Source organism: Elephas maximus, chromosome X, assembly GCF_024166365.1.
Source record: "Elephas maximus indicus isolate mEleMax1 chromosome X, mEleMax1 primary haplotype, whole genome shotgun sequence".
Taxonomy (NCBI): domain Eukaryota; kingdom Metazoa; phylum Chordata; class Mammalia; order Proboscidea; family Elephantidae; genus Elephas; species Elephas maximus.
In genome coordinates this window covers 60,987,113-61,013,708 of record NC_064846.1, presented here as the reverse complement: position 1 = coordinate 61,013,708, position 26,596 = coordinate 60,987,113, and the positions used below count along the sequence as shown (strand labels likewise).

General features: G+C 38.9%; 1 pseudogene; it reads right to left on the bottom strand.

Moving 5' to 3' along the window:
- Nucleotides 1–9,782: 9,782 nt before the first annotated feature.
- Nucleotides 9,783–25,242, bottom strand: LOC126068721 (importin subunit beta-1-like; annotated as a pseudogene).
- Between the last annotated feature and the right edge of the window lie 1,354 nt (nt 25,243–26,596).

The window sequence follows — 26,596 nt, the reverse complement described above, 5'->3', positions numbered from 1 at the left end:
TTGGCTCCCTTGAACAAGTTCTCTGTAACTCCCTACAGTTTGTTGCCTTATTAAAAAAGTTTTTTTTTTTGAACTGTAAGAGCAACTGTATAATACAATATAAATGTTTTTTGAAATAGTATTGTCAGCTACTGATGTTTTACAGAAATGCACACTGGGTGGTATAATTATTTAAAGTTTAAAATGTGCAGAACAGAACTCTGTTTTAATAAGCATTTCAGATGGTGAATAGATTGAAGTTCAAAGGACACATGCCTTTTACACAAAATTATTCACTTCATTTTTTATGTTTGAAATGATTTTTTAAAAAGCTGCTGTTCAAGCTAAAAAGGATTTCCTTTGTCTTAATTGTTAATACAATTAACTTCAGTGTAATATCTGTTCGTTTGAGAAATAATACTACCCATTAATGAGGTTTATGCTAATTTTTATTCTGAGCCATCAATTTTCTAGATAAAAGCTCATACAAATTTTTCATTTTTCCTTTACTTTAAATTCATGCTAATATCTGTTTACTTTGCTTACTATCCATATTGACTAATATATTGATACATCATATTTGGGTTTTTAAAATTTCCTTCATTGAGCCCTAATTTATTTCATGTGCACCATGGGGACCGTGGGAGGCCTGGTGGTGCAGTGGTTAAGAGACTGGCTGTTAACCAAAAGGTCAGCAGTTGGAATCCACCAGGCACTCCTTGGAAACCCCATGAGGAAGTTCTACCGTGTCCTGTAAGGTCGCTATGGGCCGGAATCGACTCGACCACAACGGGTGGGGAAACTGAGCAGCATATTGATGTTTGAGCAAGATCAACGGTCTTCTTTCTGATGCATGGAAGACACTTAAAATACATGCTAGGATGGTGTATTTGTCTCTTTGAAAGTGCATTGGAATTTGAGATAGTCTCAGGAAAGCATGGAGGTGAAGGAAGCCAATAAAATAGTCCTGGAATTCGAGTGCCTGTAAAGGGAATAAATGAGACACATTGATGCTAGGGTTTTCCTGCACTTATTATTATACTGAAAAACAAACAAACAAACAAACAAACAAAAAAACGGAAAACCTCCTCTTTAAACATATTAGCAAACCCTTTTGGAAATTAGCTCAAAATTTTAATACAAATAAGAGAAATACAATTGAATAGGTGTCACTGAGGCTTGATGGGAAAATTGTAATTAGAGGTAATAATCTGTTCGAAAACAGATTTAACAGGAGGAAGAGCATCAGATGTTACAAAGCTACATTAAAAAAAAAATCCAGTAATCTAAAGGCAGAAGCACAGGGAGGAGGAATATCAAAATAACATCATCGTGGGAGTCCCATACAACCTGTTTGACTACGTGGAGGATATATGCGATGCTTCTCTAGTACCTATCACAGAACCAGAACTTTGGCCAAAATATCCTAATCGGGACTTCAATTTTAAGAAATATGCCTAAATCTTAGTGTTCTGAAAGCAGAGCATATGATGAATTCTTGGCTTATCTGAAAATTTTATCTCATAGGTACTCAAAAGAAGCAATGAAGGAAAGGGTTTCTCTGGAATTAGGATTGTCAAGAGCATACATTGCAATTGTGTATTGCTACGTATTTTGATTTAAGAAAAACCTATAGTGAAAATGACCCATGATTATTTTGTGAATTAGGCGCTAAAATATGGATGTGGGTCATGCTGTAAAGGTGAATTCATGTTCGTAACTGGTTGAATAACTGAATCCAGAGTCTTGACTGGTGGATCATTGTTAACCTGAGGTAAGATCTCTCCTGCCTTACCACAGCGCTTTGTATTTGTCCCCACCTCTTTCAATATATTGACAAAAATCTGCATGAAGACATAATAGCCTAGCTTGCAGAATTTGCTGATAACTAAATTCTAGGATAGATAACAGATAAGGTGGCTGAATGACTTGAGATTCAAAATTATTTATAGGTTGGAAGAATGTCCTTAATCAATGAGATGAAATTTAATGGGGGTAAAAATGAAGTTCTACATATTAATTTCAAAATAGAAACATTCGTAGGATTTCACTGCACAATTCATAATGGGTAATGGCTTATATAATAGCATCATTGTTAAAAATACTAGGCCTTTCACTGCCAACTCAACAAGGGCTAAGGATATGATACAGCCACTAGAAGAGCAAGTGACAATCTTGGGTTGCATTAAAAGAAGCACAGAATGCAGGTAAAATGACTCAGGCCATTTTTAAAGCACTCTGTTTTGTGTGCCTTTTATTTTTATTGTCCTGAAGGGAAGGCTGAGTGATATTATGTCACAAGAAAAATGATGAACAAGGTAGGGCTATTAATTCTAAGACAGAAGAAATTTAAAAGGGATACAAAATTTGCCTTTATTTATTTTAATATCTGTCTTGTGGAAGAGTGATTAAGCTTCTTCTGCAATTTTAGAATCTAGCACAGCCTGGTACATAGTAAACCAAAAACAAAACCACAAACAAACAAACAAACAAAAAACCCAGTTGCTGTTGAGTTGATTCTGACTCATGGAGACCCCATTTGCGTCAGAGTAGAACTGAGGTCCCAAGAGTTCTCAAGTGCTGATTTTTCAGAGATATATCACCAGACCTGTCTTCTGATGTACCCCACATTCACAGAGAGGAATCCTGGTCCCTGGTTCCAGAGGGAGCAGATCAGACTTTATTCACAAATTATTGTATCTATTTTAACCTATCTGAGGGGCTACCCGAAGGTCTGAAGCAAGGGCCTTACCTCTGTATAAAACCCATTGCCTTCGAGTCAATTCGATTCTGACTCATAATGACCCTATAGGACAGAGTAGAACTACCTCACAGGGTTTCCAAGGAGCACCTGGTAGATTCAAGCTACCAACCATTTGGTTAGCAGCCATAGCACTTAACCACTATGCCACCAGGGTTTCCTATCTCTGTATGGCCTATATCAAATCTCACGCAGGGCAGAAAAGTGGCAGGCAAGTCTTGAAAGCAGAAATGGCCTGTAACACCTGGGACTAAAGAGTGCGATTGAGTCACACAATAGAAACCTAAGGACTGGGAGAAGTTAGGGAGAAAGTTTCTTTAGGAAGTTAGGGCATTTGAAAGCACCATTTAAGAACTGCGAAAGTCACATGCATGTCCAAGGCAAGACATATGTTCAAAAAATACCTGAGAAGACCCTATGATTTCACATCAGGCTGATTCATAGGCTCACTGCAAGCCTAGCTAAGTGTTGAAGGGGGGCTCTGGATCAGAGCCAGTTTTCAAAGACTGGGAGGTTTCATTTTGTTTGTTTTTTTCCCACTGTTCAATGAAATCACTGTTAAAATGCTAGTTGGATCACAAACTAAAGAACAGAGGATCAAGTATGCACACATAACCAGGAAAGCAGTGTTTTAAAAAATAATTAGGGGAATTCAGTAATCAAATGAACTACTACAGCCTTCAACAATTAAAAAAATAAAAACAGCCAGCCTTCGGGGGGAGGGGGAAAGTCAAATTTCCAGAGTTACCAGATTATGCTATGAAAACGTCCAGTTTTCAACAACAAAAATAACAAGGCACAACAAGAAACAAGAAGGATGACCCATTCGAAAGAAGAAAATAGTGACAGAAATCATCCCTGTGGAAGCCCAGGTAATTAAACTCTAGCAAACATATAAAAAATAATTTATGCCCATCCTTCTCAAACTCTTCTAAAAAAGAGAAGAGGAAGGAATACATCCTAACTCATTCCATGAGGCCAGCATTACCCTCATACCAAAGCCAGATAAAGACACCACAAGAAAAGAAAATTACAGACCAGTATCTCTTATGAATATAGATGCAAAAATTCTCAACAAAATACTAGCAAACTGAATCCAACAACATATTAAGAAGATTATATACCATGAACAAGTGGGTTTTATCCCAGTAATCCATATGTGTTACAATATAAGAAAAATCAATAAAAGTAAAACTCCACATTAATGAATGAAGTAAAAAAACAAAAACAAAAAACACATGATTTTCTCATTTAATACAGAACAGTCATTCGACAAAATCCAACGATTTTCAGAATAAAAGCGCTCAGCAAACTAGGAATAGATGGGAATTTCCTCAACATGATAAGGACGTTTGCAAAAATCCCACAGCTAACATCACATTCTATGATGGAAAGGCTGAAAGCTTTCCCCCAAAGTCAGGGCCAAGACAAGGATGGCAGCTTTTACCTCTGCTATTTGAATTATACTGGAAGTTCTAGCTAGAGCAGTTACGTAAGAAAAAAATAAAGAAAGCACAAGCACCCAAATTGAAAAAGAAGAAGTAAAACTATTGCTATTCAAGATAACATGATCCTATACAAAATATCCCAAAGATTCCACATGAAAAGTACTAGAGGTAATAAATGAATTCAGCAAAGTTTCAAGGTACAAGATCAATACATAAAAAATCATTTGTGTTTCTATGCACCAGCAATGAACAACCTAAAAAGGAAATTAAGCAAACAATTCCATTTATAATAGTATCTAAAAGAGTAAAATACCTAGGAATGATTTGAACAAAGCAAGTCAAAGTCTTCTACACTGAAAATTATAAAACATTTCTGAAGGATATCAAAGAAGACCTAAATGAAAATATATCCTGTGTTCATGGATTGGAAGTTATAATATTGTTAAGATGTCAGTACTACCCCAATCTATAGATTCAATGCAGATCCTATCAAAATTCCAACAGCCTTTTTGCAGAAATGGAAAAGGCAATTCTAAAATTCATATGGAGTTACAAGAGCCAAAACAATCTTGAAAAACAAAAGAACAAAGTAGGAGGACTCACAAGTCCTGATTTTAAAATATACTTCAAAACTACAGTAATCAAAACAGTGTGGCACTAGTATAAGTATAGACCAATGGAATAGAATTGAAAATTCAGAACTCTACCCATACATCTAAGGCCAATTGATTTTTGACAATGGTGCCAAGTCTATTCAACTGAAAGGTTGGCGTTTTGAGCCCACCAGCCACTCTGTGGGAGAAAGATGTGGCAGTCTGCTTCTGTTAAGATTTACTGCTTTGGAAACCCTATGGTGCAGTTCTACTCTGTCCTATAGGGTCACTATGAGTCAGTTATTGGAATAATTAGACATAATATATATAAAGCGCCTGGAACACAGCAGGCACACAACATATGTTTGTCAAGTTGAATTTGGTTAGCAATTAGAGATTTTAGAAAGTGAATCCATAAGCTCCTTGTCACTGGAGGTGTTCAATAGTTGATGGCAGTATACTGGAGACATTGTATAGGGGATTTCCACAGTGGCATAGAGGATGGATGAGGTAAGGCTTCCCAAACTCTGATCCATAGACTAGCTGCCCCATCCCCATAAAGTCTTATTTAATAGTTCTGGGATGAGTACCAGCAGTTTAGGTGACCACTAAATTGCCTCCAACTCAAAGGTTAATGATTCTGTAATCATTTTGGCTAGCACCCTTCACGCTTAACCACTACACCATCAGGTTTTCCAATTCTATAAATTAGAGTTCAGTTTATAACCCTTGGCTTCATAAATTCCATCAAATGAGCTCCCCTCTGCATCCTCCCGACCTAGGCTTCCACTATTCACACCCACAGATACTATTAAATGATTTCTTAACTACAATAAACCCAGGAAAAGTCATTTGAATTCATCTTCATTTATTTATTTACGCATTAAAGTTAAGTAGAGTTAAGCTATGATTATACCTCCAAGAGTCATAATTTCTCGGTGTGTCAGAGAATTAATAGGTATTGGTTTAAGGTTTTGCATTGTTCAATACATTTCATTTATTGTTATGTTACCATCATCAGAGTTTTTTGAGGCTCCTCCCAAATCTGAATTGGCAGAGTTAAAAGTTGCTAAATTAAACCATGACACACCAAATAGTTTAGAAGGTAAGAGCAGTACATTGTACACCTTGGGCCAGAACATTTTTCCTGCTGCATTAACCTTCCCCATTTGCAAAGTGGGAAGAGGAAAATGCAAATAACTTACTGGTTGTAAAGTATTTCAAATACGAGCACGTGTTATTATCTACTCGGTAGTTTTTGTTAGTTTTGATATTCCAATGGTTTTTTTTTTGTTGTTGTTCTGGATGATATTTTGCATTTGGATTAATTTATTATTTTAAAAGTTTTGTTTTCTTATTTCATTTTCAGAAGGCATATATATAAAGGTACAGGAAGTTTAATCCGTGGTAGACATTTACTTCTGCTTGGTACTTATATTAATATAGAAAAGACCCGATGAAGGAAATGTAGTTATGGAATCTAAAAAAAGAGAGGGAAGTCAAACAAGATGAAATCATTCTGGGGAAAAAAAAGTTTCTGCTAACCAGTATGGACTCCTCATCAAAAATATTAGGGGAATGAGGTGGAGTTTTGAACTCTTCTACTTGGGAAAGTGCTTTAGAAATGCCTGCTTCCAGTTTTTATGTATTTTGTGTATTATGGCTTCTCACAGCTTCTATTTATCCCCTTGTAACATGGATTTTTAACATGGACATGTACATGCCAATCATGATAATGCTTATCTTATCAGGGTCTTAGAGAATCTATTTTGAAGGATTTCAAAGCACAATTATAAAAAAAAAATCTCTCATTATATTTTCATATAATGCCTTTGTTAGAAAGGATTTGAGGATTAAGAAATATTTGCATTTCAAACAGAAGGAGTTTCAAACATACTGAATTATAACTGGCAACTACCATTAGGCTCTTCTCTTTCAACACTTGTTCTTTCCACTTTAATTTTTAGTATTTATTTGTCATATAGGGAAGACACTATTGTTTATACTTTGAAAGGGTACCTATCTTCTCTCAATTTTTCTGCTTTATTTGTTTGCAGAGAGTGGATAAAATTTAACAAAGAGAGATAATCTATTGCTAAAAGTCACTAATTTTGCATCATTTCCCACTAAGCTAAGAGTTGAATAGAACAGTAAATCAGAATTTTTCCACACTCTGGAAGCAGCACTTAACTTTAACTGAATGTCAAATTGTTAAAGGTAACAAAGATAGAGTGTACATAAAAGCACTTGTGAAAGAATTATGATTCTGTTCTAATTATACCAATTTATTTTTTTAATGAAGATATTCTCCTGTAATTATTTTGATAAATTCTCTTAAAAATCTCCTCTTCTGCTCTGCAGTTAGTTTCCCACTGGCAACTAGCATAGGCAGTTGCCAGAATTATCTTTATATTCAGTCAATAAGAAGTGCATAATTTTGCAAGGGACCACATGAAGAATGGGGACATCCCCAGGTCCCTTGAGGAGTCAGCCTAGTTGCTTGGTTTTAAATTTCTGTGACAAATAAGAGGTCATGACAGGAGGTTCCGTGCATAAAATTCTGTGCAGGTCTGGCATTCTTCTAGTTTTGCTCTTTGCTACTAGATTTTGATTGCCTAAACTTTATACTCCTGGTTTTTGAGTTAGCAGGTTGAAGTCTATTTTTAGGTAGACATACTTAGCTGACATCATCACTGTGTCACTTAATGTTTTCGTTTCTTGGGATAAAAATTATTTGTGCATGCTTTTAAGTGTTTCTAAAACTTATATGACTTAGGGCTATTTAAGCTAATCAAAGGTATCTGTATCTCTTTTCCTGCTGCAGAAATAATTGTTGCTTTGAATCAATATAACTCTCTTTTGTTTAGTGTCTTGCCCAGTGCTTCAGAATCCACTGATAGTATGATCCATAATCATATTTTAGCATTTAATCCACAAAATAATCAAAGATCATTTTTGCTGTGTGTTTTGATGACATGAAACTATCTTACTACAATGCAAGTTCTTGGCAATCCTAGTTCCAGAGAAGCCTTTTCCTTCATTGCTTCTTCAAGTACATGTGAGGTAATATCTTCAGGCAAGTCAAGAACGCATCATATGCTCTGCCTTCAAAACACCGAGATTTAGGCATATTTCTTGAAATTGAAATCCTCATTAAGATATTTTTGCTAAAGTTCTGGTTGTGTGATAGGTAGTAGAGAAGTATTGCCCATATCTTCCACGTGGCCAAGTAAATTGTATAGGATTCTCAGAATTATGTTATTTTGGTATTTATCCTCACTGTGCTTCTGCCTCTAGATTACCGGATTTTCTTAATGCTGTATACCTTTGCAACATCTCATGCTCTTCCTCCTGTTAAATCTATTTTTGAACAGATTATTACCTTTAATTGCAATTTTTCCCATCAAGCCTTAGTGACACCTATTCAACTGTATTTAACTTCTCTGTGTGAGAATTTCAAGCTGCTTTTGCTTAGTACCCACACTATCTTCATCGGTGTTGTTACAGGGCAATTCTTCCCAGCTCCAGACTAAGCCCTGCCTAGGTTCTTGCCTTCTACTGACCAAGAAAGACCAGAAGAGGCTCAGAGGTTCCACACCAAGAAAGGTTTATTAGCGACAGAAAGAAAGTGAAGGCTCGCGAACGGGGAACAGAGAGGGACCAAACAAAGCTAGGTTCTGTTCCTCGGAACAAGGTTTTTCCGGGGGTTTGGCGAGGATAATAGGGTAATGAATATTTAGTAGGTTTCTTTCAAGGGGCGGGTGCTTCTCAGAATGGCTGTGCATACTAAATTATGCTACAGAAGCATCTGGAACCCAAGATGGAACCGTAGCAAAGGTTCCTGCGACTGGGTGGCAGAACTTATTACGGGGTGTCGTACCTGCGCAGTCCCCCTGCAGTGCCAGTTCGATTCCTGTCCCAGGTATTTGCATCGGGCGGAAGTCATCCTTCGGTCACCTTGCAGATGTCTGCGCATGCTCCAGGGATCAGATCTAGTCCTTCTGAAAAAACATCTTACAAGGGAGTATATTGTTTGTTCTGTCCTTATTGCACATTCCAGGATGAGGGTTTTGCATTAGCCAGGCACATAGTATCGTAAGTAAGTTGCAAGTTGCAGGTGTTGCAGGGCTCCTTGCCTAGGGGCTCAGTCCCTGTTTCTTCCCTATCTCAGTATAAGACCCCCCCCCAAAAAAACGCATTTCTGCCGAGTCAATTCCAACTCATAGCAACCCTATAGGACAGAGTAAGACTGCCCCATATGGTTTCCAAGGAGCAACTGGTGGATTCGAACTGCCGAACTTTTGGTTAGCAGTGGTAGCTCTTAACCACCACACCACCAGGGTTTCCTCAGTATAAGACATCTGAGGCTAAACTATGGATGCCAAATATCTTTCCCATGAAAATTAATGAGATCCTTCTCTAAATTCTTTTCTTTCTTTATCCTGTGCACTGTTATCCCCTGGATTCAGTACCATAAAAGCATTTTCTCTCTGTGTATAGTTCTCTATTTGAAGCTTTCCTAATCAGACTGGAAAATCTCTTTTCAAACATTTTCTTCCAGATTTTCATAAGATGAACTCTATCCCTTGCACCATCAGCCAAATAATATTTTGTTCACTGACACTCCTTCCATTCTGTTTTCTTCGTGATCTTTATGAGCTTTCATCCTCCCTAATTACTTTAGACACGGGGAGATATTCCTTAAGCCTCTTCTCCCCCTCCTTTAGGGAGATCACTTTACATTTTAACACTGGTAATTAGCTACCTCCACCATTAGGAATGCAAATCTAAAACTTACTCTGTAGGTCAACAAAACACCCTTTGCCTCAGCATTCTTACCTTTTGGGTTTCAAGTTGAACTATTATCCTTTGGTTTCCTCTGGAGATGGCCACTTGCCCTCGAATAAGCTGCTGCAACAGTTGAGCAATTTGTCATGCCTGTTCAACAGCCAGGTTTTTGGCAATGAATGCTACCCTTTTGAGTGACTATTATGTGCTCCTTCAACCTCCTTCACATTTTCTGCTTGTAAAACTACTTGGATTCTTGATAGCAAACTGCAGGTCTGAGGTGTGGGAACTGATAACTAAAAAATATGGAAGAATTTTATTTAATAATATTTCAATATTCCATTGGATCAAGGAATCCTGGAACTGGAAGGGGTTTGTATAGCTCCTTCAGTTGTCTCTTTTACTCAAAAACAGGATAGCAACAACTGCCAAATATGGCATATTTACTGTATCTGGTTGGTTGCTACTATCCAGAAAGGAAAGAAATTTTGCCTGGGGGTTACTAAAACTTGATCCTAGAGGGGAGGTATTTTTTTTTCTATTAATCTTGGTAAGGTTACTTGTACCATATAAAAATTTAACGAATACTGAATAACATAGGGAAGAAAGTTTGAGGCTACCCTGTTGTTATTTGTGGTGGAGTTGACGTCAACTCATGGCGACCTCACATGTGCAGAGTAGAACTGCTCCCTAGGGTTTTCAAGTCTGTGACCTTTCAGAAGAGAACACCAGGCCTATCTTCTGAGGAGCTTCTGGGTGGGTTTGAAGCAACAATCTTTTGGCTAGTGGACAAGCGCTTAACTATTTGCACCACCCAGGGACTCCTGAGGCTACCCTAAACACAAGCAAATTAATCTGAGAATCATTATGGAGTCATACGGAGCCTTTAACCTAATGCCAAGTAGCTTTTATTTTGGAAAGTGATAAGACAGATAAAAAACACACTTAAGAAAACAAGTCCTGGTACATTATTTTAATTAGACGTGGGGTGTGTGTATGTGTATATCTGCTCACATGCTCATGCACATACTTACAGACTAAGTACTTATTTTTCTGTAAAGCTGTTAGCTTTAAAATCTGCCCATCTTGGCAACACTTTTCACACAGCTGTATTTGCTTCCTATTTGCAAGGTGTAAAGGAAAAAAAAAAAAACTCCACAAAGTTTTGTTTTGAAAACTAAATTGAAGAGGTGTTTATTACTGAGGTGTCTTTTTTTTTTTTTTTTCCTTTAACATGTAAGAAGCTAAGCATGCACATTTTACCAAAGGGCAACCATTTGCCTGGATATCGTACATCAACATTTAAATTGTGAGAAACAGTTACAACCAGTTACTCTTGTATTACTTCTCCCCTTCCCACCCTCAAACTGTGATGCCAAATCAGAGTTTTGGAAGAAGATGGGAACCCAGTGACTAAACTAGAACTTTTGGCTCTAAAGTTTGATATTACTCTTGAGGAATTGGTGAGTATCTCAAGCCAACTACAGGTATCTCATGAGCTGTGGGATTTAACAACATACACGCATACATACACATATACACACACGCAAGCAGTGGAATAGGAGTGAACTTAAGGGAGGCAGTCCTAACATCAGTGGATGATGAACGGTGTCCCATTCACTGCATTAACCAAGAGATCCAGGTTGACCTTGATGGTCTTTCCTGACATAAATTCTATTTTATTTTTATTTTCCACTTGATACAAAGAATGATATAAAGTCATTCTTTGCAGGGCATCAACTTGGAATTGTGAAGTCCACTTTATTCTGACTCAGGGCAAGCCAATACTCCAAAACATGTTTCAAATAGTTACCAACTTACCAATGTGTTTGCTGAGATAGGAGTTTCCAACTCATTGCAACTTTATTTCCCATGTACTCAAGAGCACAGAGAAGTCTTGTATGTGTGGCAAAGTAGGCTAGTGCATGATATAGGTAGCATATGGTTCCTCTCATCTTCCTCACACTTGAAGGTGTTTTAAGGCAAAGCCAGAAGGAAAAGCATATCTTTATGCCAAATGGCCCTCCCTTTATTCTCATAGCAGCAATAAGACATTCTAGGCAGATGTATAGGGAAGAAGGCCTCCCAAAGCTTACACCTGCAACAGAAATGCAATTCCTTGCTTTTCAATGGATGTACTTACTGATGAACTGATTCTGTTAATGACCTTGCTGGATTTTGAACTCTTATAAAAAGTAACAATACCTGCAAGGCCAAAGGACCCTCCTCAGTTCATTACAAAACCAAGCATAGGAATGAGCTCTACCAGTGAGTAATGCAGTTACATGTCTATGCTAAGGTGTTCCAACACAGCGTGCATATGGAGTTGCTACACTACCAGTGGACTTGGAATAAAAATCTGCACTTGTGCAGGTTATCATAGTACACAGAGGTTATCCTGCCACTAACAGGAAAGCAAGCATGCTAAAAGCACATCCGCTGTCAAACTGGTGAACTTGCTGTGATCTGGGACATTAGAAATGCACTGACTGCAGTGAGAGAAGAGCGTTGAGAATTGTGTTCCGTTTCTATTACAAGCAACATTGCATAGAGTTGGGAGAGTAGTGCTGTAAGAAACAATTTTGGAAATGGGACCAGATAATCTCTAATGTCTCTTTCAGCCTTAAAATTTTTCTTCAAAATTTCACATGAGACTTCAAAGTTAAAAGCTCACTGCCTTATCAATGAGGACTATCTGGTTTTCTTAGAAAGATAAGCATAGAATATATATATAAATATATATACGTGTGTGTGTATGTATATATATATGTATATATACATATATATTCCACCAGGAGCCCTGGTGATGCAATGGTTAAGCGCTCGGCTGCTAACTGAAAGTTTGGCAATTCAAAACCACCAGTTGCTCCATGGGAGAAAGAAGTCGCAGTCTGCTTCCATAAAGATTAAAAGCATTGGAAACCCTATGGGGGCAGTTCTACTCTGTCCTATAAGGTCGCTAAGATTTGCAAGAGTTATTTAAAATCATAAAATATACGAATACTTTAAAAAATACATTTGGAAGTTTCTCATGCTTGTTGCTGTTAGGTGCCGTTGAGTCGGCTCTGACTCATGTTGTACGCTATGTATAACAGAACGAAACACTGCCAGATCCTGCACCATCCTCACAACTGTTGTTATACTTGAGCCCTTTGATGTAGCCACTGTGTCAGTCCATCTGGTTGAGAATCTTCTTCTTTTTTGCTGACCCTTCACTTTACCAAGCATGATGTCCTTCTCTAGGGACTGGTCCCTCCTGAAAACATGTCCAAAGTGTATGAGATGGAGTCTTGCCATCCTCGCTTCCAAGTAACACTCTGTATTTCTTTGAAGACAGATTTGTTTGCTCTTCTGGCAATCCACGGTATATTTAACATTCTTCGGCAACACCATAATTCAAAGGCCTCAATTCTTCTTTGGTCTTCCTTATTTGTTGTCCAGCTTTCACATACATATGAGGTGACTGAAAATACCATGGCTTGGGTCAGGTGCATGTTAGTCCTCAAAGTGACATCTTTATTTTCAAACACTTTAAATAAGTGTTTGGGCCAATTTGCCCAATGCAATGCCGCATTTGATTCCTTGACTGCTGTTTCCATGGGTGTTGATTGTGGATCCAAGTAAAACGAAATCTGTGACAACTTCAATCTTTTCTCTTTCTCATGTTTATTCCTATGTAATTAGAAATTTTTGGTTTTTCAAGGTACTTAGTTTCATCCCAACTTCATTTTATTACACTTTCCTTTATATATCATTATTATGGGTCAGATTAATAAGATTTTTGCTGAGAAACTTAGAATAGCAAATTAGGGAGTGAAACCTAAATAAGGAGGCAAAATGGAGGATGGATTACAAAAAGTAAAGTAGAATGCTAAGAGTAACTAGAAGGCAGCAGGAAGAGAGGTCTGTAGCATCCACAGAGAGATTCTCCCGCATCCACAGAGAGATTCTCCTGTCTGGGATGGACGAGGAACAGATTTTAAGGAATTCAGTGTACTTAGGCCCTTTGGCCTTATCTTTCCCTTTCTCCATAAGATACTCATTTTTACATGCAATAAGAAGAGGAAGTCTCCACAGGGAGTTCTCCAGAGTCTCACCATGCATCTTCCATTTCTTGTAAGGCTTTTAAATTAAGGCAAGAATTTACTTCTGCATGACGCCTGAACTCCTCTCTTTACTCAAAGAGATGGTCTATTAAGAACAGTTTGGGCACAGTGGGAGGAAGTTGGACTGCGGCTCCCTGGGCTCACCATTAATGGATAAATTGAATGCTTCCGTTTTGGGCAAGTAAGACAGGGAGTATTTGGCATCATTTGTTAGCAATACATTTAAATGAAAGATTTTTCAAATGGCTGTATTTCTGTTCTTTGTGTGGCACAAACACTGAGTATCAGGTGTTCCACAGGGTTCCAAGTAACTCTAGAGTGATATGCAATTATGTGTGACTCCTGTGCCTCTCTGCCATCGCTTTAAAACATAACACACCAAAAAGGGCTTTAGTCAGGAATTGGAGAAGCTAAAGACCAGCAAGGAAGGCATTGTTATACTATCCAGACAAATAAGAGTGAGCGCACTGCAATGTACTAAAGGTCACATGTTAGACAATCGAGAAACATTTACCTACACATTTCTTTTAAGGACCGAACAGACGCATTGCAAATTTAGACACTATTTCAGGCATGCATTCTCTTGCTGTCAGACATAATTTTTTCAACATAAAACTCCAACCCTAAAAAGCTTCAAAGCTCCAACCCCACAGCTCAAGTCCAGGCTTTTATATTTTTTAAGAAACAGTTTTATGTATCATCGGTGTTAAAGAAAACATTATGTTCAATTCTTAAGTTGTATTGTGGATTTGAAATATGAAGTTCTCAGAACCATATGCTCACATTCAAAACTGATGTCTTTGTAGCTGTGACTATTCAGGGCAAAAAGACGTATAGAAGTAAACGTGCGTTTGAATGTTCAGGTTATACTTTATCATTAAGCGTGATTATTCACAGAAGCAGAGACAGCAGAGAGCTGTCAAAATGTTTTTAAATAAAAGAAACAAACAACTGCAAAAAGGTATGGTTACCAGCAGGAGTAAACCAAAACAAAACAAAACACCAAACCTGTTGCTGTTGAGTTGATTCTGTATTCGTAGCTACGCTATAGGACAGGACGGGGTAGAACTGCTCCATAAGGTTTCCAAGGCTGTTACCTTCACGGAAGCAGACTACCACATCCTTCTCCCATGGAGCAGCTGGCGGGTTTGAACCACTGACCTTTTGCTTAGCAGCTGAGTGCTTAACAACTGTGCCACCAGGGGTGCTCTCCAGCAGGAATACTTACCATAATTAGGATCCTTTATCTTTAGTGGAAAGAGCTGGCAGTAGCTGCCCCTGCAAGCAAAGCACTTTGGAGCAGCTGGTCCAAAAGCTGGAGGAAAGATGCAGCTGGACTCTTCCTCTCTGGAGAGTAAGATGGATCCCTCGGAGGTAGACTCAATTGGCTATGAAATCTCCCAAGGCACTAGCAGACTCAGTTCTCCCAGTTAACCATACAGTATTTTTCAGAAACCATATTTTCCATTAGCCTTGAATAATATTAACGGTCTAAGCTGGCTGGAAAAGAATCTGTTCCTAGAAAGGAGCAGCAAGTGCCTTTTATACCTAGACTATAACATACAGCTAAACTATATTTTAGGTAACCGTGATTTGTGCAGCAGATGTTAGTGTAGTTTACTGGTTACAAAGAATCAAGAGTCTGCCACCTTTTTGCTGTGGGAGCTTGGTAAGTGGCTTAATTTCATTAAGTCTCAGTTTCCTTATTCATAAAATGGCGATAAAAATGGTACCTTGTCTTATTTTCAGAGAAATGCTCATTCACAAACAACCTTCTCCCCCAACGTCCCTGCCCCAGAGTTTAGAGAAAATGTCCCCAATATATTTGTTGCCAGTAAGACTGTCTTGCTATTTATTATAAAACTTGTAAGGTCTTGCCAATGAAACTTTTTATCTACTGGGTGAGCCACTTTCGGCAGGTACAGGCTGAACTACCATGTATGCTTACTGTGAACAACTGTGTGTCATTCTTCACGTTCAGTTTGAATTTGGCACCTGACAATCTGAAATCCTCACAAATTGTTTTTCAGTCTAATTCTCTAATTTCTTGTTGACAGAACTTCAATGGTTATATATTTTTCCAAGATCCAGCTCTATGAGAGGCTGTTTTCTTTATTGCTGAAGACAGTGTTTGCCAGGTATCAGATATTTTTGGCCTGCCTAGGTATTCTTTGGGCTTTCTAATCCTTAATGTTAGCTATAATTATCTTCATTTTTGACAGAGTCTGCTAGCTGCCTAACTAATATCCATTCTCTCTTTCTTCCTTAATAACAGAACCCAATTTTACTCCGCATGGCCTATGTGTTGTGAGAGATGGGTTGGAATTTTGAAGAACTGTCCTTAAGAAAGAGATAAGTATACACATTTATCTTTCCATTTCCTGCTTCCTGCTGGTAATGTGGACATGATGGCTGGAGCCCCAGTAGCCATACTGAACAATGAGGTAATCTTGAACGTGGATGTTAATGCTGAAGTTCATCACTTGTGACGTTGGAGCTGCTACTCTCATCTCTGAATTGCCTACCTTTGCACATCTCTTACTTTAGAAAAAATTACTTTCTCAGTCATGTTTAAGCCACTGTTCTTTAAGGTTTCCATTGTTTCTAGATGATTAGCACATTTTCCTGAGCATGTGTTCTGAGAGAACAGTGAACCTAGTGATACTCAAGCAATGGTTATATTGCTTATACACAGAAAAAAAGCCAAAAAGGTACTGTAAACATCACTGGATCATTGTGGATGGTGGAGTTTACTTTTCCAGTGTAAATGCCCCACCCCTTCCCCCCAAAACATTTAATTCCAGTGAAAAGTACTATGAATTTAGGCCAAATATTTTATTGAGACAATTTCTCTAAATAAATATCAATGGATCAGGATTAGAAAAGGAAAGACTTTGTGTTATTTTTCTACATTTTTATGAACCCAAATGACACTGCCACCAAACTTCAAAAAGTAGAAACTCAGGGTTTAAAAATGAAAGTATAACCTTTGAACTGAAGTTTATTCCAATAGAATGTGACATCAGTCTCAAAACTGAGATTAACAAGAGTCTCTTGCCCTTTTAATTGGCTGTCGATGTTTTTTTCCCTCTACCAGTGTTTTTCAAATTATCTCCTTTGTTTCTTTTTACTTTTTATATTTAACTAATTATAGATTCATAGGAAGTTACAAAGGTAGTACAGAGAAGTCCCATGTGCCCTTCACCCAGGTTCCCCCAATGACATTGGAACAATATGTGTGTATATTTTGACATCATTTTGTGTATAGATTTGTGTAGCCACTGCCACAATCAAGACGCAGAAGTTCAATAACCACAAAGATCTCCCTCATGCTACCCTCTTATAGTGACACCTACTCACCTGACTCACTCCTGTACCATCTGTAATCCCTAGCAACCACAAATCTGTTTTCTATCTCTATAATTTTGTCATTTAGAGAATGTTGTGTAAATAAAAAAAAAATCATAAAATTATGTGACTTTTTGAGATTGGCTGTTTTTCACTCTGCATAATACCCCGGGGATTCATTAGGGCTGTTGCGTGTATAAAGAGTTCGTGTCTTTTTTATTGCTGAGTAGTATTCCATGTTATGGATATGCCACAGCTTGTTTAACCATTTACCCATTGATGGACATCTGGGTTGATCCCAGTTTTTGACTGTTACAAACAAAGCTGTAAGGCAGAATGATGTACAGGCTTTTATGTGGACATAAGCTTTCATTTCTCTGGGATAAATGCCCAACAGTGCAATTTCCAGGTCTTATAGTAAATGCACTTTTGGTTTTTAGGAATCTGCCAAACTATTTTCTAGAGTGGATGTAGCATTTTACATTCCCACCAGTGGCCTGCTGGTCAACCATCATTTCTTTCCTCAGGTCCTGAGGCTCCTAGGTGGTCTGCCTTCTTTCCATGTTTCAGAGACTTCTTACGTTTGTTTTCCATATAACGTACACAGGTTTTAGTTGTGCTAAGCAGGACTAGGGAAACATACGTCTACTCCATCTTCCTAGAAGTGGAGGTCTTCCTCTGTCATCTTTTGATGAATGAAAAAATCTCACACTCTTTTTCAATTTACATGAAATTTCAAAACAAATTAACTCATGATTAAAAAAAATAACGTTAAGATGAATTTCTGTTTTGTTTTCAAGCTAACATACTGTCTTAGTTATCTAGTACTGCTGTAACAGAAATACTGCAAGTGGGTGGCTTTAATAAACAGAAGTTTATTCCCTCACAGTCCAGTAGGCTAAAACTTCAAATTCAGGGCATCAAGCTCCAGGGGAAGGCTTTCTCCCTCTGTTGGCTCTGGAGGAAGGTCCTTGTCATCAGTCTTCCCCTGGGCTAGGAGCTTCTCTGTGCAGGAATCCCAGGTCCAGAGGACGTGCTCTGCTCCCGGCACTGCTTTCTCGGTGGTATGAGGTTTCCCCGTCTCTCTGCTTGCTTCTCTCTTTTATATCCCAAAAGAAACTGGCGCAAGACACAATCCAACCCCATAGATTGAGTCCTACCTCATCAACATAACTGTCGCCCACCCCCCCCCCATTAATATCGTATAGGCAGGATTCACAACACATAGGAAAATCACATCAGATGACAAAATGGTGGACAATCACACAATACCAGGACTCATGGCCTAGCCAAATTGATACACACATTTTTGGGGGTACGATTCAACCCATGACATTCTACCATTTGGCCCCCCAAAAATCATGTCCTTGCAACATGTAAAACATATTCACCACATCATATCATAGCAAAAGTCTTAACTCCAAGTCCAAAATCCAAAAATTCATCTTCATCTGTAAAATCTAGAATACAAGCTGCCTACTTCCAAAGGTACAATGGCAGAACAGGCACAAGCTAGACATTTTCATTACAAACGGGAGAAACTGGAGGGAAAGAAGGGATAACAGGCACCAAGTAAGTCAGCAGAACACATTACATTAGCCCTCAAGGCTTTGAAAATAATTCTCTGTTCTTTGAGACAGTTTACACGGTGGCCCTGCCCTCTAGACTCTAGGTATTGGTCACACTCTCTGATTCTGAGTAGAGGCCCCTCAGCCCTGGACTTCAGCTCTGCCTTCCAGGCCCACTGAAACACAAACTCTGCTCCCTCTGCCTTAGGCACACCATCCTCCTAGTCCATCTGAGTGGTGACTCCATCCTTAGAAATACCAGAGGCCATGGCTCCACCCTTTGAAACCCCAGAGGTCACGACCATGCTTTTTGAGACTGAGGCAGCTCAGCTACCTGTTTTCCTTGTCTCTTTAGCTTCTGCTTCCTGGTTCCTTGGCTTCTTGGCCCGTTGGGCCTCATGCCTGCATCTGGCCTGCTGGGGCAAGTGTTGCAAATCTCTGTAGCTCCACCGATAAGGGGCTGGAGGCACCCCAATCCACCAGTAAACCTTGGCTGGAAGGCACTCAGCTCTCTTGCTCCGTGGGTTGGCTCCGGTGCCATCTCATGCTGGTCTCCTGGTTCTGCTGCTGCTGGTTCTCTGTCGCTGCTGCTTCTGCGTTGCTACCAGTCCTCTGCTGCTGCTTCTGACCATCTGTGCCTTCTCCAGTGTTAACAGTGCTGCTCAATTCCTTCTGAGTCCTCTATCCATTCAGTTTCAAAACTGCTTCCAAATTTTAGTTATCTGTTAGAGCAACACCCCACTCACTCGGTACCAAATTCTGTCTCAGTTATTTAGTGCTGCTGTAACAGAAATACCACAAGTGGATGGCTTTAATGAAGTGAAATTTATTTCTTCACAGTAATGTAGGCTAAAAGCTCAAATTCAGGGCATCAGCTTCAGGGGAAGCCTTTCTCTCTCTGTTGGCTCTGGAGGAAGGTCCTTGTCATCAATCTTTCCCTGCACTAGGAGCTTCTCCGCACAGGAACCCTGGGTCCAAAGGATGTCTTTATTCCTGGCACTGCTTCCTTGGTGGTATGAGGTCCCCTCTGTCTCTCTGCTCACTTCTCTTTTTAATATCCCAAAAGAAACTGCCTCCAGACACAATCCAACCCCATAAATTGAGTCTCGCCTCCTCAACACAATTGCCGCCCATCCCTCCTCATTAACTTCATAGAGGCAGGATTTACAACACATAGGAAAATCACATCAGATGACAAAATGGTGGACAATCACACAATACCAGGAATCATGGCCCAGCCAAATTGATACACACATTTTTGGGGACAAAATTCAATCCATGACACATGCCAGCCTTCTTCCTTCATTATTCCTTCATATGATACTTATATATGCTCATCTGATATTTATATATGTATATTCATTGAGACTATTGTTCCATACATTTTCAATGTTTTGACAGTTTTAATTTCCAGTTTCCCTGTTTTTATTTCCAGCTGTATCTCCACTTCCTAGTTGGACTGCTCTTTTTATACTTGTGACCTGTTATGAACCAATGCACCAAAATCAGTGTCAGATTTTTTGCCCAGTTTTTTAGAACAAAGATGTTCAATTTCGGATAAGTTTGGATGTGCATCAGATAAGCATGCACACTTTTAATCAATGCTTAGTTGAATCAGTCTTCAACAAGCTTTTGAGGCCTACCCATCACAAGAGATTTTCTTTTATCAGCATTTGGTTTGATTCATAGTAACCTACTAACCCTTTTGCTTTGCAAAAGTAATACACCAATTTGGAAGCATCAGCCTTGGAACAGGTGCATGGGCCTGCCAAATGTAGTTTGGGAGCATTTTAACACACAATACCATTAGCCAAATGTAGTCATAAAGGGAGATTAGAGATGAGGTTCAATTTTAGCATGATGTACATGAAGGAGACAAGATTGCTTTTGTCTTTTGTTAAGGAACGTGTTTGCATTTTTGTTGAAATTTATTTCTTTTTCTGGTGGGCTATTTGAGATTATTGTATTAATCTTCAACTGCAGTGGAAACATAACCTTTTATAAGTGTTATTTTCATCATGAGAGCTTTAACACACACAGATAGATACATAGATATGCATGTATATACAAAGACATATATTTATGCTTTATTCACATATTTTTGCTTAGTTTTTGTATTTAGTTGGTTTTCAAATATAGCAAGAAAAAATACTATGTCAGAGGCGATCAAATTAAAGAGAATAGAAAGTTAAATAATTTCCAAATTGTTATTTTATTAGATTTTGTTTGATCATTAAATTTACCCTCACTTTACAGTCCGAAAGAGTTACTTAAAGTTTACTGTATTTTTTTGTGTGTATTTGTTTTTATTGTATGTTTTTTGGTATACTCTTTGGTGTAATTTTTTAGGGTAGTGTAGATATCCAGACTGCCACATCCAAATCAGGAAAGAACTTTCTCTTTGTGCTGTGTTATTGGTTGAATTGTGCCCCCAAAAGTATGTGTTGGAATCCTAACCTGTACAATTGTGGATGTAATCCTGTTTGGGAATAGGGTTTTCTTAGTTATGTTAATGAGGCCCTATCAATGTAGGGTGTGTCCTAAACCTAATCATTTCTGAGTTATAAAAAGAGCACCATGGAGAAGCAAGTACAAATGGGGGGAAGAAAAATGCCTCACGAAGATCATTAATGAATGCTGCAGCTGCAGAAGCTGAAGGAGGCCAGGATCTCCTCCCAGAGTAGACAGAGAGAGCCTTCCCTTAGAGCTTATCTCCTGAATTCAGACATCGAGCCCCTTGAACTGTGAGAAAGTAAATTTTTCTTTAATGCCACTCACTTGTGCCTTTTCTGTTACAGCAGCACTAGCAAACTAAGACGTGTTGCCAATTTGGATTGTTTAATTACCTTTTGGTTCTTTGGTTGTGCATTTCTTTTATCTTTGAAATCTGACTTTTATTCTGATCATGTGTTAGTGTTTTCCCTAAAATATAATAATAACTACAACGAAAACCAAATACGAACATAAAAACTGTCTATCCTTTTTTACCTCTCTTGTGCTCCATCAGTAGGTAGAACTTCAGCTAGTTTTATGAAATGCAACATCTATTCCTTTCCTCCCCTTTTGTAGGAAAAAGATAAACTTCTACGACTTGAAGCTGAGAATGTGGATTCAGTTTCATTCACCCACAGTCAGACTCTAAAGCATTCCTCAGTCTCCTTTTAGCTCACATGCATACAGTACTGTGCAGTAAAAAAAAAAAAAACGCAGGCTCCGTTGTCCTCATCTGTAGCACAGGTCAGACTGCTTTTTATGACAAAGCACAACAGCTGAAACCAGTATCTCCTCTCTGGAAAACCAGTCATTCCACTCAACACCAGTTGAAATACAGAAAAGCAAATCCTAGCCTCCTTTGGGAAGGTTATCTTTGTTTTCTTCTTCCCATCCCTCTTCCCTCTTCCTTTCCTGTCTCCTCTTTCTTCTTCCCCTTCTCTTCCTTTCTTCTATTAAGTTAGTAAATCCATCATTTTTCTCTTTTTCAAGATGGCTAATGTTATGGGTTTCTATGAAGTGTTTACATAGCTCACCAACAGTGCTGCTGTTAACAGCTGCTGCTTCTGTGGCAAGATTTTCCATGTGGTGTGTTTTCACCATCTGTACACCTTCTCACTTCCAGGTTTTTCAAAAGACTGGAAATTCCCCATGGGGATCTCAGGTATCATCACAATGGCCACAGATCAATCTTGGTTCTTCAGTTTCCTCAATTCTTTTGTTGCCCATGGAGCAAAGGTTTTGTTTTGTTAGTTTTGATTCTCTGTCATTTTAACACTTCAAGAATACTGGGCTTAGCTTTTACTAATTTCAGTATGTCTTTCCCAAATGTTATGCATAAGTCCCCTATCAGTCTAGCAGCACATGTTACTATGCTCTCTGTATGATCCTCATATCTAGCAATGTGGTTAATAAACTCATTGCCGTTGAGTCGGTTCCAACTCATAGTGACCCTATAGGACAGAGTAGAACGGCCCCATAGAATTTCCAAGGAGTGGCTGGTGGATTCAAACTTCAGATCTTTTGATTAGCAGCAGAGCTCTTAACCACTACGGCTCCATAGTATGAAAGACAGACCAAATTCTACACTTGGTTGCATCAGCATTACATCTGGATATTCATTTCTCCTCATCTCCCTTCAATCCTTGGACAATTACAGTATAGGCTTCCAAGCAGCCTTCTCTTCTCATTCAGATAATTCACCTGGGATTGGGAGGCATGATGAAGTGTACTCAGTGCTACCTTCTGGTATTTTTAAATCTTCACCAATATAAAGGGCAATATCACCAAACACAGAACCTGTGGCTTCACAGACCTAAGGACATTCTCATTTTCCACATTTCTCCATCACCGAATGATATTAGATTTCAAGATGTGGAAAGTCTTCCTCTAAGCTACAGCCTCCAATAAAACCTGGAACTCAGTATACTTTTTTCAATAAAATACTTGGGAAACATTTTAGAGGCTTCTATGTGCTTTACAAGTTCAACACCCAACATTTCTAACAATGTGCTAAGTGCCATCAGTTTATCCTCTTGAATTCTGTGGACCCAGCTGTGCTTTGGTACATCCTTACCAGGGAGGCCATGATCTCTTCTTTTTTTAAAAATTAATTTTTTTATTGTGGTAAATATATATGTAACAAAACATTTTTCATTTCAGTAACCTTCACGTGTACAGTTCAGTAACACAGATTATGTTCACCAGGCTGTCCAACCTTCAGAATTCTCTGTTCCCAATCATGCTACATGATCTCCTCCTGATACTGCACTTTTCAGAGAACATTTTGAAGAATTATGCAAAGTAAAGACTGAAGGTCATCAAATTGGATCTTATCAGAATGCTCTTATATCTGACTTCCACTGATTCTTTTTTGCAGACATTTAATAATGGTCACAGTAAAAAAAAAAAAAAAAAGAAAAGAAAAACATTGCCATTGTGTTGATTCCGGCTCATAGTGATCCTGTAGGTCAAAGTGGAACTGCCCCATAGGGTTTCTAAGTAGCGGCTGATGGATTTGAACTGCCGACCGTTTGGTTACCAGCCAAGCTCTTAACCACTATGCCACCAGGCCTCCATGATCAGAGTAGAGAGAGTCGAATTTTGAAGTGCGAGGTAATAGTATTTGGTACACTTTTCCACTATTTCAAAGTTTCATATGTAGCACTTCTCATTTTGTTCTAGTGGCCATTAAACCTATCTATGGTCTCCACGAGCTTATGAAATATTAGGATAAGCAGTAAGTAGCCATTTCCTACTGATTATCACTTATGAATTTTCGTAAACAACTTCAGCCAGACTGGAAAAAGCCCAGCACACATTTGAAGCCATTCTGGGTTCAGCACTCAGGTCTTTTATCAGACATGGCAGCAAGGGAGCCAAGTGGACATCATTAATGGCAGCTTCTTGTAGAAGCTTGCCAAATCTTTCGTTAATCCGTAGAGCTATATATCAAACAACTTACACAGGGGTCTTTGAATAGTTCTATTAAAATGAGCATTGCCTGTATGACTAGGAGTTTGACCTGATTGGGCTTCTATTCTTCCAAGGCACAGGCCAAAGCCATCACAATGGTATCCTGATATCACTAATCAAATTCTTTAATGAAGTGAAGGACATTTGGGACAATTTCATCTTCACATCAGCTGGCCAGGAACCTAATGATTTTCATCCTGTTTTGCTAATGCCTGTGTGAGCATTGGAACCTGTATACTCCCTTGGCATATACCTTGCTGTGTGCTCAGGGGGCCTTCCTTGTTCTGCTGCCTCTTAAGCTTCAATGGCCAAATCTATTTTGTCATCACAGACATTGGACCAGAATTTTATTCCTTATAGAGCCACTTCATCAAAGTCACTTTTCATTACTTCAGTGGTGATCATAAAGAGGGCTAGGCTCATATGTATCAGCATCTGTGTGCTGAGAATACAAGGATATTTTCTTCACCAGATTCTGTAATGTAGCCACTCATAACTTATTTTGCTGATAATAGGTTGCTCCATAGACTACTTGCAAGATAAATTGCCTTTCAGGCTCTTTGTCAATGTCTGCTTTGGAGAACTCCAATAGTTCAGGAGTGCATTAGTAGCCACTAACTTCACATTACTACTAGAATCTTCTTTCCTCTTCCCCAGGATTATAGCAATCAGTGTCTCATTGGGTTTATCTTGTAGCTTCTCTGTGTGAATATCTTGGCAATGTAACAAATTGCATCCAGTGTTGAGTATTTCATGTGCTCTGTGCTGTTGGGGTTTGTGACATTGGATAACAGCTGAAAATTGAGTTTTGAGCACTGTTTTACTGGGACCTCTGCACAAACAATATCAGCCGTCATTGGGGGAAAAGCTAAACTGCTAACTTTCTGTTCCCAAAGTCTGCAAAGGCAGTTCTCAGCTTCTTTGTCAAATATTACCGTTGATGGAAAGCCATTTTGCTGGTGTTGCACCTTGATGTTTGGATTCTTAGAGGTCAGAGAGTACTTAATCTGCAGACCAGCTGCAATCCTGCTAATCTGGTTGTTTCCTACATTTTCCAGAACTCTGGACAGTTCCAGAAGGACCCTTGGCTAGCTCCACCACCCCACACTCCCGGACTTTCAGTGTAATTACAAGTTCATGCAGAGTTGGAGACATAGTTTTTTCTAGGTTGGTGATCAGCTCCATGGTGATGGTGGTGGAAGTGGCTTCTACTCAGGTGATGCTTGACTTCTTAGGTGACAGCTCTGACTGGGAGTAGAGGTTGCGAGTCAAGTTGCAATGGGGTATTTGGAAGGGGACAGGGTCACAAGTTCATCCATCTGTTTCTTTGTGATGGATTTCTATCCCCCTTTCCTTCCTTACTCTCTCTGTTCCTACTTCCTTCTTTGCTGTTGGCCATGGGAGCTGCTCCTCTGAGGGAGGTGGGAGAAGAAACTTAGGGGCAGCACAGAGCATGGCTGGTGCTTGATTAGCAAGGAGAAAAAGGAGAGGCAGTGAGTGAAGAGCACCTAGCAGGGTGCAAGAGCTTCCCTAAACTTTAGATTACAGAAACTAAAAGCTAAATCATGAACACCAGAGGTCTTTAAAATGACTTATGCTATTTGTGAAAGAGTATGCATGAATATTAGTGCTCAATTCATTGTGTTGTCCAAGTATCGAAATAGGTGGTGATATCTTACAACCTCAATAATTTCCTTAAAAGAAGTTACATTATAAACAGTTATAACCTGCCATTCACCCAAAGTTTCCTCATGCCAACCTCTGTGAGAGAATCAAACTTTCATTATTGATTAAGTGCATTGGAATTCAGATGGGTGACAGGAGCTTTACCAAACCACTGTTTTTATGGTACTACAGGGCCATACATTAGACTTTTCAGGCAGAAAATGTGCAACACCGTCATCATCAGTATCATCTGCAATATATGGAAGTAGAAGAGCTGACTGGTTCTTTGCCAAGTCTTAGTTTCTTCTGGTATAGACCTGAAAGACAGGGGCAGCAACTATATGCATTAAAAGTCTTGTTAGCATGCACTTCAAATAAAGTTCAAGGTTACAAGGGCAGAAAAACTTTAGGAGCAAGAATAAAAACAATTTTAGTTTGCGTTTCACACTGTCAAAATTGAGTGACTAGCCATTCCTGTATGTCAGCATGTTGTAAGATACAGCTAGCTTAGGAACAGAAACCATCTTGTGGGCATGGACAGATGCAATATAGCTCAAGGGTTTCCTCCAGATTACCACTTGATCGTACCAAAGTCATCTACCCCTTCTGGTAGATGACTTTGGTACGATCAAGTGGTAAAACTCAGGAAGCAGGTTCCAAAGATGCCCCCTGAAGGACACTTTTGACAGACTGGGAAGGGCTCATCAGGAAATGAATTTGAGATGGTAGAGCTACATATATGCTCTACACTAGGCATAGGCAAGCAGATACACACCTGCCTTTATATTCTGTTGACTTTAGACAGAAATGACTTGGAAGGTTTGTGCAGAGAAACAGAGGAACAAGACTTCTGCGAAAGCTGTCAAATTTGTGG